Below are 12,176 nucleotides of genomic sequence, written 5' to 3'. Positions count from 1 at the left end.
TCTGAAAACACCAGGTGAGTCTGTCTTCAATCCTTCAGGAAAGAAAATTTAAACTACAGACTTAAGAACGTTATATATATATATATATATATATGTGTGTGTGTGTGTGTGTGTGTGTGTGTGTGTGAATAAACAAACAGCAAAAGGTTGATTAAAATTTTGATTTTAGAAAGTTACAAATGGACTAAAGGTCCAGATAAATTCAAAATAAGATTTTGGAATTTGTTTGTTTGTTTGTTTATCATATTTCTTCACTGCCCATCTCGTATAGCAACAACTCTGGGCAGTTAATTAATTATAAAGAAACCTTCCCATAGGGAAAATGCTTTTGTTTTGAACGTTTTTTTTTAAATAAGATTTTAAAAATTGGACACTAGATCTCAGGTAAAGGAGAAGAACACATAAACTTGAGTAAGTTACAAAATATACAAACAGGTGTAAAATATTCTAACACTGGAAATATTGAAGGATATTTTTGAAAAAATGGAATTAATACTGACAGTATCAAAAGTGATATCTGCCTATATGGATAGACCATGTCTAAAACATTTATGGAAGAGGAACAGGTTTTACCTGACAAGACAGAGACCGAGTTGAAAGTAGACATACACATGACAGTCTACAAGAATGACATGGAAAAAGATGTTACACTGGACATACAAAAGGAAACTGGCTGATGTTTTAATGATTAAAAGGGACATACAAACAATAAACCAAGAGTAACCTGGATAATTTTTCCATATTGGACTTACAGATATGGATGTCCATATTGGACTTAATAATTCCATATTTGACTTACAAAAGAGACTTGTTAAAGCTTTGAAGAACCTCATGAGAAGGGACAAAGAAGAAATGAAAAGAAGTCAAGTTTTACAGCATTATTTGAATTTATCCCTGAAGAAACCTGGAAATATATGCATTAATCTGAGCCTCTTCTGTTCCAGTGTTAACTGAGTATTCATTTCTGCATAACATAGTAACACTGAATTTAATTTATTTAAGCATATCATATGAACCCAGCCAGTGAGTTCAAGCAGAGCAATATTTCAAGTTTCATCTTCCAAAAACAAGTCTCAACTCAGTAGGATAATCTCATAGATTAGAAGTTTCAAGGATGCATAAGGCTTGTGAAAGGTGAACTGGCAGCAATTTATCTTATAGCTTCAATGGACTGGAAGATAGAAAAAATGAACATTCTAACATTCAGAGAGATATTAAAAAGAGGTAATGCCTCAATTACATAATATACATTTTTTTTCCTTTTCCATCCATCCACTCACCCATCCATCCATCCTAATACCATGGAATATTCCTGGAAATATCGGACTGTAACAATCAGTCTGGTTTTCTTTTGCAGAGAATAGTCAGTATAAATTTCAACAGAATATATGTTACTAAGAATGAGTGAAATTGAGGCATTTGAGATACTGAGTAAACCAAAAGCATCACAAGTAAAAAGAGAAAAAAAGAAATAACACATTAAAAAGCTGAATCCACTAGCGAATCATGAAGGAAATGAGAAAATTTGGCAGTTTACAACCATATAAAGCAAGTGAAAATGGCAAAAGGGACATGGATCAAACTATTTTTTTACATTCCTTAGCTAAAGAAATTTAAAAGCATACAGAATTGAGGAGGAGAAGTTACAAATAACAGACAGGGAAATTGCATAGATAGTATATAATGATTTTGTACACTTTTCCCCTGACACTAGCAATGAAATGTGTGACAGTGCTCTTTTAAAAGGTAGGGTTTATGGAAACAGAGCAACTTCAGCTGGAAAAAAAAAATCAATATGATAAATCACACTTGATCAAATCCATTTTTTGACTGGATAATCAAATTTTACTGCAGTGAGGAATAATAATGGCAAAGCTACCGTTTTGACTGCATGTGAAAATTGTGTTATAGCATCTGAACATCCACAGGAAATTTCCAGATGCACTGTGAGTTCAGATGACATTGGCTTTATTTGTTAAATCAAATCAAATCAAGTACCTGTTCTTATGGCCAGGCAGGTTGCCCCTACAGCTGCACTGTCATATCCTCACGAACAGCAGCTCATGTCTAGGTTACTGCTATAATAAATCCATCCAGCTAATCTTGTGGTCATAAATTCACTTCAAATTCAGCACTCACAAAATTCAGCACTCAGTAGGATAACAACATCAGAAAGAGTAGGCAAAAAGGGGAAATCAGAAAACAAAAGGGAAAGCCAGGGATAGAAGTCTGACATTTTTTTAGCTGTGGAGGGCTTTCCTGGATTGATTGATTGATTGATTGATTTAATTTATTGTTCACATTTCTATCACCACCCATCCCCCCCTAAAAGGGGGAGCACTGTCCAGCAACTTTGTTGAGTTTAAGATTATCTCAAATATCAACAGCTTCTGACCTTGTCTGAGCACAGCTGGCCTTGGTTAGTGGTGACTTCCCTTCCAAGTAATCTATTGGTTCAGCTATCTCCCAGCTTAGCCACATACTTCTATACATTTCCATCTTCTGATGCTCAATTGGTTGAGTTCCCAAGGCCTGGATGAAGAAGGCTCCATTCTGATTCCATGGCAGGAGCAGTGAGATTTGTTGCCGAAGAAGAGGCTCTAACTCTTGGGATGCCTCTTTTCTTTATTGTCTTCTTCATCTGGAGATGATTTTATAGACGGGAAGATGATACCCATATAACTTTCCAAGAGTCATTAAAATAGCTTGTGCAGAAGAGAAATATGTCAGGTTTTCACTTTCTTTCCTTCATGATAATTGTAGCTTGGTCCATTTCAACCCATTCTAATCATTATTAGGCTCATCCAAAGCATTCTTGAAGCTGGACCACCACAATTTGATTTGAGGTGGTGCCTCCATTCAAAAATGGAGACAGTTTCCTTTACTGACTCAAGTCCAAGCACATATTTTATGTGAGGGACCACCTCACCCCCATTACATCGACCCGTCCCACCCGGTCAGGCAAAGAGGGTAGGTTATGGACCCTGTCCATGAGAGATTGTCGATTGGCAGGGTCCAGGAAGAGGGCCTTCTCTGCCATAGCCCCCACTCTCTGGAATAAGTTACCCCTAGAGGTAAGGACCCCACTCTCCCAACCTTCTGAAAGGGGCTCAAGATGTGGCTGTGCCACCTTGCTTGGATGGGAGGAAGGATAGTCTGTCATGGAGGTGGTTGGCACCTTCATCCGGCCCTGGGGAATTTTTCTCAAGACTGTGGTCTCACCATCTTGGATTTTATATCTCATATTTTATATTGTAGTCTTTTTTGTACATTTGTATACTTTTTGTTGTTGTTTATTCATTTAGTCGCTTCCGACTCTTCGTGACTTCATGGACCAGCCCACGTCAGAGCTTCCTGTTGGTCGTCAACACCCCCAGCTCCCCCAGGGACGAGTCCGTCACCTCTAGAATATCATCCATCCACCTTGCCCTTGGTCGGCCCCTCTTCCTTTTTCCTTCCACTCTCCCGAGCATCAGCATCTTCTCCAGGGTGTCCTGTCTTCTCATTATGTGGCCAAAGTATTTCAGTTTTGCCTTGAATATCATTCCCTCAAGTGAGCAGTCTGGCTTTATTTCCTGGAGGATGGACTGGTTTGATCTTGCAGTCCAAGGCACTCTCAGAATTTTCCTCCAACACCACAGTTCAAAAGCATCGATCTTCCTTCTCTCAGCCTTCCTTATGGTCCAGCTCTTGCGGCCATATGTTACTACAAGGAATACCATTGCTTTAACTATGCGGACAATTGTTGTCAGTGTGATGTCTCTGCTCTTAACTATTTTATTGAGATTTATCATTGCTCTTCTCCCAAGGATTAAGCGTCTTCTGATTTCCTGACTGCAGTCAGCATCTGCAGTAATCTTCGCACCTAGAAATACAAAGTCTTTCACTGCTTCTACATTTTCTCCCTCTATTTGCCAGTTATCAATCAAGCTGGTTGCCATAATCTTGGTTTGTTTGAGGTTCAGCTTTTGCACTTTCTTCTTTCACCTTCATCATAAGGCTCCTCAGTTCCTCTTCGCTTTCTGCCATCAAAGTGGTATCATCTGCATATCTGAGGTTGTTAATGTTTCTTCCAGCAATTTTAACTGGTAAATAAATAAATAAATATTCTAGCCGCCAAGCCAGCCACTTTGTTCAACCAAAAATGGCCCACACAAACAAAGCCACTCCAACCTGCTACTTCATTCCAGGGTACCACTTCAAAGGGCATTTGTCTCAAACTTAATCAAAGTGAAGGATCCCCTCTGCACAGTCCTTATCAGGATGTCCAATTGTCTCTGCCAACTAGCAAAGCCAATCTAGGGATCATGGGTGCGTGGGGGAAGAAGCTGTGTTAGAAACCATTCATATTGCATTGGCAGGAACCCACATTTTTAGTATTTTGTAATATTAACAAAGTAATCCTATTTTGCTTGTTTATTTATTTTCAGGAGAAATGTCATGCTAAGTTGAATAGGGCTTCTCTGTGGTGAAAAAGTATACAATTTCTCTCTTTAGTTTCTTTCTTCAAGGATTTCTATGTTGTGTATACAGCAAAGAAGTCTTAAAAGATTTGAAAGGCTTGGGAGGCCTTCAAATTTTACAAATGGGATTCCTCATCGAACAAAGGTCAGCAATTGTCTCCCCATGATAAAGAGAAAGACGTTTAGACAAAAATCTCTGTAGATAATCTTTGAATCAGGGTCGAATTAAGGCCGACTGATGCTCTGAGCACAGCCTAACAATGTTGTCCCTTGGCCCTTCCATGGTTTAACTGACAAGACTTTTAAAACTCAATAAGTGCTGAAGATGAAATAAAAGCTTAAAAAATCAGTTTTCTTGCAGGCCATCCCCCAGGCTGGGCCCTACAACTATACTAAATCTTTTTTTTTTTTTTTAAATATTCATTTAACAATAAATAGCAGTAAGCAAATTAGGGCAATTGAAAATGCATTTTTTCAATGCTTTTCAATGCATTTTAAATAAAAGTGTAATAAGGAAGAATGAAAATACAACAAGTTATTGAAAACTAAAGGTGAGCATGCAGTGAAAGAGTTAAGGGCATAATAGCTAGGGGGAAAAAAACCTCTGTGGTGCCCCTCTTCCTTTAGTGCCCTTAATAGGTAAAGGTTTCCCTTGACATTAAGTCCAGTCCGACTCTAGGGGGCGGTGCTCATCTCCGTTTCAAAGCCGAAGAGCCGGCGTTTGTCCATAGACACTTCCGTGGTCATGTGGCCAGCATGACTAAATGGAACGCTGTTACCTGCTCACCGAAGTGGTACCTATTAATCTACTCACATTGGCATGTTTTCAAACTGCTAGGTTGGCAGGAGCTGGGACTAGGAGCGGGAGCTCACCCCGTCACACAGTTTTGAACCACCGACCTTCCGATCAGCAAGCTCAGCAGCTCAGTGGTTTAACCCGCAGCGCCATCACGTCCCTTTATTAGTGCCCTTAGCACATGCTTATTTTGCTTAATGGTTAATCCAGGGCTGCTTTGCATCTTGGCAATTTACAGCTATCTTTCCAGCATCTAAGGTTGCATAAAAAACAAAATAAATCAGAATGCTTGCAAAAAAGCCTGCATGCAATTCACGAATCAATAGCACAGATTAAAAACATCAGATTGGCAGCTGAAACACAGGCCAAATGGCCAAATAAATTCCTCTGATAACTGAGGTTTCACACTGAAGCAAAAGGATGCGTACCAAATGCAGCAATTGTGACATCAGCATGGTTTTATAATCATGCTGATCTCACAGAATCATTAATCAGATGGAAAATCTCATAGAATCATTAATCAGGTAGGATAATGAATTTTAATGATTTCTTCTTATAGACGATGGACTTAGGCTAAAAGAATAATTATCCAAGAACAAAGTCACTCTCAAATCAAAGGGTTGCATTCAATATAATGTTAGTAGGTAAGTACAAGAAATTGTTCTACTAATTATTGTGCAAATACTAACAGAATAATTAGAGCAACAAATGAAAGCGAGCACCCAGCTCAGAAATTCTGACTTATGCTGCATTGGCTTAAGTCTCCGTTAATTGTCTAGGTCACCTGTGAGTTCCTTCTGTATCATAAGTGCCAGAGAAGTCATTCAAAGTCAGCAGGAAAGTTTCTGTTAGATTCAGCATTGGAGTCCATATTAAAACATTCTCAAAAAGTCTGTATCACTATGTCCAGAAAAAAGTACTATAAAACACAACCTCCATAGATGGTTTTACTGTTACTATTAATATATTTCCCCCCTGAATTGACCCAGTTTCAGGTTTCATCCTCATTGCCCTGAATCTGTTCCAATTAGTCTGAATCCTCTTTATAATATGTGTCTAGAACTGTCATGACACTTGAGACAGAGTATAATCAGTACATGGTAAAATGGAACTATTATTTTCTGTGATTTGTAAACTATACTTCTGTTGATGTAACCTAAAGTAGTATTTGCCTTTCTTGCAGCCAAACATCAATTCTGATTCATACACAGTTGTAATAAAATATTATTCTATGATCTTTGTCATAGGTACTATTATCAAACCAGCTGTCCTCCATTGAATATCTGTATATCTGATTTCTTGATTGAAGAACTTTGAATTTGTCTTGACTAAATTTTGTATTGTTCCTTTCAGCATGTTTCACTAACATCCCAATATGAATTTGAATTTCACTCCTGACAAAACTGTTCCATCCAATTTTGTGCCATCTGCAAATCTGATCAGTGTTCCTTCTACCTCTTCATTCAAGCCTAATACAAATGTTGAAAAGTACAGGACCCAGGAGTATACATGCGGCACCTCACTCAATGCCTTATTCCAGTTTGATTAGGAACCATTGTAGAACAGTCTTTGAGTACTGAATATTGAAATAGTCTTCAAGATCATACTTAAGTATCTTGACAATTCATGGGTTGGTTTGTTGGGGCGTATAAGGCTTTAGCTGGATTGTGAAATTCAATGAAGCCTCATTGGAATCACCCCACTGAAGTAGAATATAAATCAAAATGAGTACATGTTTTTAAGATGCTTCTGGAGCATTTCAGAAATTCATTGGCTTTTCTGCTACTGTTGGGATTCATACAGACAAAATGTTTTTTTGCAAAATGTATTTTTGCATTCTCCAACCATATATGGAGAGGTATGTGTGGAGTGATGTGATGGGCTCTCATATGTTAATATGAGCAGCTAGCCAATAAGATGTATTGTTTCATTAAATGCTCTGCCTATCAGAATTCTTTTGAGAGCTGCAAGGCTAACATTACTTTGGGCTTTGTTCACTTCCTCAACTGTTAGCTTTGTGAATAAGCCCCGACTTAGCCATCTCATGCTGATAGAAATTCCAAAGGGGTATTACACATGAATAGGAAAAGGTTGGTGTGGCTGTCCCCTCTCTTCCCTCTTCTTCCCTATGGACATGATTTTCCCCATGCATTTTTTCCCTAACTTCCTTTAGCTGCTGCTGCCATACATTTCAAACGCAGCATATCCAGCTGGCCTCCCACAGACCAGTCCCCGCCTCTCTGTCAATCTTGGGGGGAGGGAAAGATGGGATGGTTGGCTATGCCATGCTTGAAATCAAGGATTGTAGCATATAATCTGATCATCTGCCCTTCCCCCTATCTTCCCAGCACCTTCATTTAACTCTGGTTTGCTGTTATGCAGGGGACGCGGTGGCGCTGCGGGTTAAACTGCTGAGCTGTCGATCGGAAGGTCGGCGGTTCGAAACCGCGCGGCGGGGTGAGCTCCCGTTGTTAATCCCAGCTCCTGCACACCAAGCAGTTCGAAAACATGCAAATGTGAGTAGATTAATTGGTACCGCTTCGGCGGGAAGGTAACGGCGTTCCGTGAGTCATGCTGGCCACATGACCCGGAAGTGTCCTATGGACAACGCCGGCTCCAAGGCTTAGAAACGGAGATGAGCACCGCCCCCTAGAGTCGGACACGACTGGACTTTACGTCAAGGGAAACCTTTACCTTTACCTTGCTGTTATGCATCATCAGTGTTCTTGCCTTTTGTGCTGATCTCTCTATCCCAAAACATTTCTGCATATTTTAGCCCAGACAAAGACTGCTTGAAGATGCCAGTGCTCAAAAGGAACAGTTTGTGCACATAACACTTTGCACATCCCCATAAATGACTCATCTGTGTGTGTGTGTTTGTGTGTGTGCCTGCCTTCAAGTCAGTTTTTTTTTTTTTTAATTCTTGGTGACTGCCTGGACTAGTCCTTGCAGTTTTCTTGGAAAGGGTTTTCAGAAGTAGTTTGCCACTGCATGCTTCCTACAGCTGAGAAAGAATGACTGGCTCAAGGTCCCCCAGCTGACTTTGTGCCTAAGGTGGGAGTAGAACTGGTGGTCTCCTGGTTTTTAGCCTGGTGCCTTAACCATTACACCAAACTGGCTCTCCTATAAATGACTCCTGTGTATGTGACTCCTATAAATGACTCCTAGATTTCTGTTTTCTCTACCACCTGATTTAAATCCTGACTATAAATAATTCACTTATTATGACTGGTGATGTGACATTGTGACAACTATATGCTCATATGGGATCTCAGCAACTCTTTTAACATAAGGAAATATATATTTTACATTTTCAGAATTTTTAAAGAATCTGTAATGAACTGAAACCTCCCCCAGCACCAGTTCTGCCAAGACAGGACATCATAGGTTATTAAACTGGCTTATACATTCAGGAATTCACCAAAAATCAAACAACAATTAATAACCAATCAGTATAATTTGTTTAATAATGTTTGAGGTGGTGGTATGCAAAGCAAGAACACAATAACTTTACATTCAATCACCTGAAACAGTAGTTTGTTGGCTGACCCAGAGATCCATTCAATTCAATGTAAGGTTGATTCTGTAAGATCCATTTAGTTCAATGGGAGAAAGCAAAGAGCAAGTTCAAAGACAGGTGAGAGAAGCATGGGATTTTAAGCAGCAATTCACTTTAATGGAGTACACAAAGAGTTCAGCTGTTGATGGTGAAATGAGAAAAATGAAAATGGAATGATATAGCATGAAGGTTCTTTTGCCAGAGAAAACAAGAGATTTATAGATGCAACATTAATGCATCTTCCTATGGCAAAGAAGGCACAAGACTGAAAGCTGTAACACAGACACAGACACACAGACACACACACAAGCACATGTTAAGTGGAGCACTTGGAATGGGCACAAGGTAGCTTGGGAATACAGGATGAACACAGAGAAGATCATGTTGGTGAAAAAGGAGTTCTGAATCAAGGAAGGAGGGAGAGAAAGAATCATCCTTCATGGCAACTATCAGTTGTATTAGCATGTGTTGCTGACGTATGGAGTTATCCAGGAAAACTGGAAATCCTAAGCAGAAAAATTAGGGGTGAATTGGAAGAGGAAGTTATACTGAAGTATAGAAAGGGGAAAATAAGTGCCGCCTTCTTTCCTTTTTTTTATTTGGGTACCTACCTTTAGGAGAAAGTAGCGTTAATCCAAGAGAAGCCTACCTGAGAAAAACGGTAGGAAATTAATGTGGCAGTGCCTAAGAAAAGAACAGGAGGAAGGAGAAGAAAAGAACAAAGGAAAGAAAAAGGTTTGGCCAGGGGTTGGGTTGGTTAATGACAGGAACAAAGAGGGCACTGGCCTTGAGATAGCACTCAGGCTTCTTGTAATGTTTTGCTGCAGCCTGATAAGAATTCAGGGGACATTTGGGAAAACATTAACAAACATCTGTACATTTCTCAGTAGTCTGAAAAATGGGCAGCCAGCTCACCAGTTCAGAGAAGGGGCATTAGAAAGAAATTGAATAATCTCTGCCCTAACAAGCTGAAAGATAAATTGGGTTCTAAAGTGAAAGTAAATCAGTAACCTAACCTCTTTCCCCTTTAATAGATCTTGTTAAAGAAGACTCTGTGAGAATCTTATTTTTGGTAAATTGGCTGCCAAGAGTCTGGCACTTCATCATTTGACTGACAAAATAAATTGTCAAGGAAGAATTAATGGCTCTGAGTCATTGGCTATGCAGATGTCTTCTGATACATCTGTTATTGGTTTACAAGGATCCCACAATCAGTGATGCAAATGAGAAGAGGCTGGAGGGATGTTTGCATAATGTCATACTCACATATCTGCTTGGGAAGGTCAGCCTTGGGTCCATTTGATATTGTTTTACTCCCTAATGTTACCAACATATGCTGAGGAAAGATGGTCATAAAAGGGTTCTCTGAGGGCACTCTGATTCTTTGCCAGGCAAAAATGCCTTTGCAAGCCAATTAGGCATGCTGCCAGCCTCCTTTTAAAGCATAAGGACACCAGCTTCCCTGTTTGCTGAAAACAGCATTTTTTGCCTTTTAGGTGATCAGAAGTTTTTGGCTATGCAAACTATGGGTCAGGTTGAGAGAGGGATTTACAAGGAGGAGGAGTGACCAAATCAGATACCAAGTTGCTTTCTAAGCAAACTTATCTAATATTTTGCTACTCAAAGAAATTAATTGCCTGTTTTAATCCCAACTTTTCCAGTTTTCAGATTCTAAACTACAGACAAGTTACTGCATGTTTTGGATAAGATAGATATTGATATAGATATAGGTACAGATATAGATAAAATTTCATGGAGAAAATCTAATCTATTTATGTGGTTGCTAGGAGTTGAAAATGACTTGATGACACATAATCAATCAACAGATAGAGATAGAGATATAGAGATGAAGCAGAAGGTACCTAAACAACAAAAAACATAGTTCTTACTTGTTGTTCTTCCTTTCCAAAGATTATTCATGTGAGAAGTAGGATATCATCTCCATCTTCTATCCAATTTAAGTTTCCTGAGTTTCAGGGTCATAGTCCTACATCCCCTGCTATATGTTGTGCACTGATATTATGGTGTTTTTGATCCTTAGTACTGGGTAGGTACATGGTTTCCTTGGGCAACTGCCTGAACACAAATGATGGTGATGGGGGTAATGATGGTAGTGATTATTATTTCTGCTCTTCTGATTATACTATTTAATGAGATTTGGCCTCAATTCACTCACTTACTCACTCACTCCTCTAATCAATGTTACCAACACAGCCAGTGAGGTGGCAGAACCAGGTCTTCAGACTCCTCTGGAAGGCCAGTAGCAATGGGGCCAGTCTCACCTCTTGGGGCAGCATGTTCCACAGGGTGGGAGCTATTGCAGAGAAGGCCCACTTCCTGGACCCCGCCAAATGGAATTCTCTTACAGACGGGGTCTGCAGCATGCCGTCTCTGCACGATCCGGTGAGACAGGCTGCTGTAATGGGGATGAGGTCCTTCAGGTAACCTGGTCCCATGCTATGTAGGACTTTAAAGGTGGTAACCAACACCTTGAATTGGACCTGAAAGCAAACAGGTACCCAATGCAGCTTGCGCAGCAGCAGTGTTACATGCACCATTCTAGGGGCACCAAAAACTGCGTGCAGCTGCATTCTGGACCAGCTGAAGCTTCTGGATACTTTTCAAGGATAGCCCCATGTACAACACATTGCAATAGTCTATATGAGAGATAACAAGGGCATGAGTGACTGCTCGAAGGGCCTCCTGATCCAGGAAGGGGCGTAACTGGTGCACAACACATAGCTGCTCAAAGGCTCTCCTGGCCACAGCTGCCACCTGCTCTTTGAGCAGGAGCTGTGAGTCCAGGAGGACTCCCAGATTATGCACCAGGTCTGTGTGGGGCAGTGCAACCCCATCAAGAACCAGAGATGACAATGTCCCAGATACGGAAGAGCCATTAACCACAGCCATTCTGTCTTACCAGGGTTCAGCTGAAGCCTGTTGTTCCTCATCCAGGCCCCCACAGCCCCCAGACACTCAGAGAAGGTGGTGACAGCATCACATATTTCACCTGGGATGGAGTTATACAATTGAGTATCATCAGCATATTGATGATACCTCACCCCATGGTGATGGATGATCTCACCCAGTGGTTTCATGTAGATGTTGAAAAGGAGTGGAGAGAGTACCAAACCCTGAAGCACACCACAAAGAAGGGGCCAAGGGTCAGATCTCTTGCTCCCAATCATCACCGACTGGGACTGGCCCTGGAGGAAGGAGGTGAACCAGCGTAAAACCACGCCGCCCACCCCCAACTCCCTGAGCCTCCCCAAAAGGATACCATGGTCGATGGTATCAAAAGCTGCTGAGAGATCAAGAAGAGGGGGGATGGATGCACTGCCACCATCCCACTCCCACC

The sequence above is a fragment of the Candoia aspera genome, chromosome 2 (assembly GCF_035149785.1).
Source record: "Candoia aspera isolate rCanAsp1 chromosome 2, rCanAsp1.hap2, whole genome shotgun sequence".
NCBI lineage: Eukaryota > Metazoa > Chordata > Lepidosauria > Squamata > Boidae > Candoia > Candoia aspera.
The sequence above is the reverse complement of the archived record's forward strand: the minus strand, read 5'-3'. Positions refer to the sequence as shown.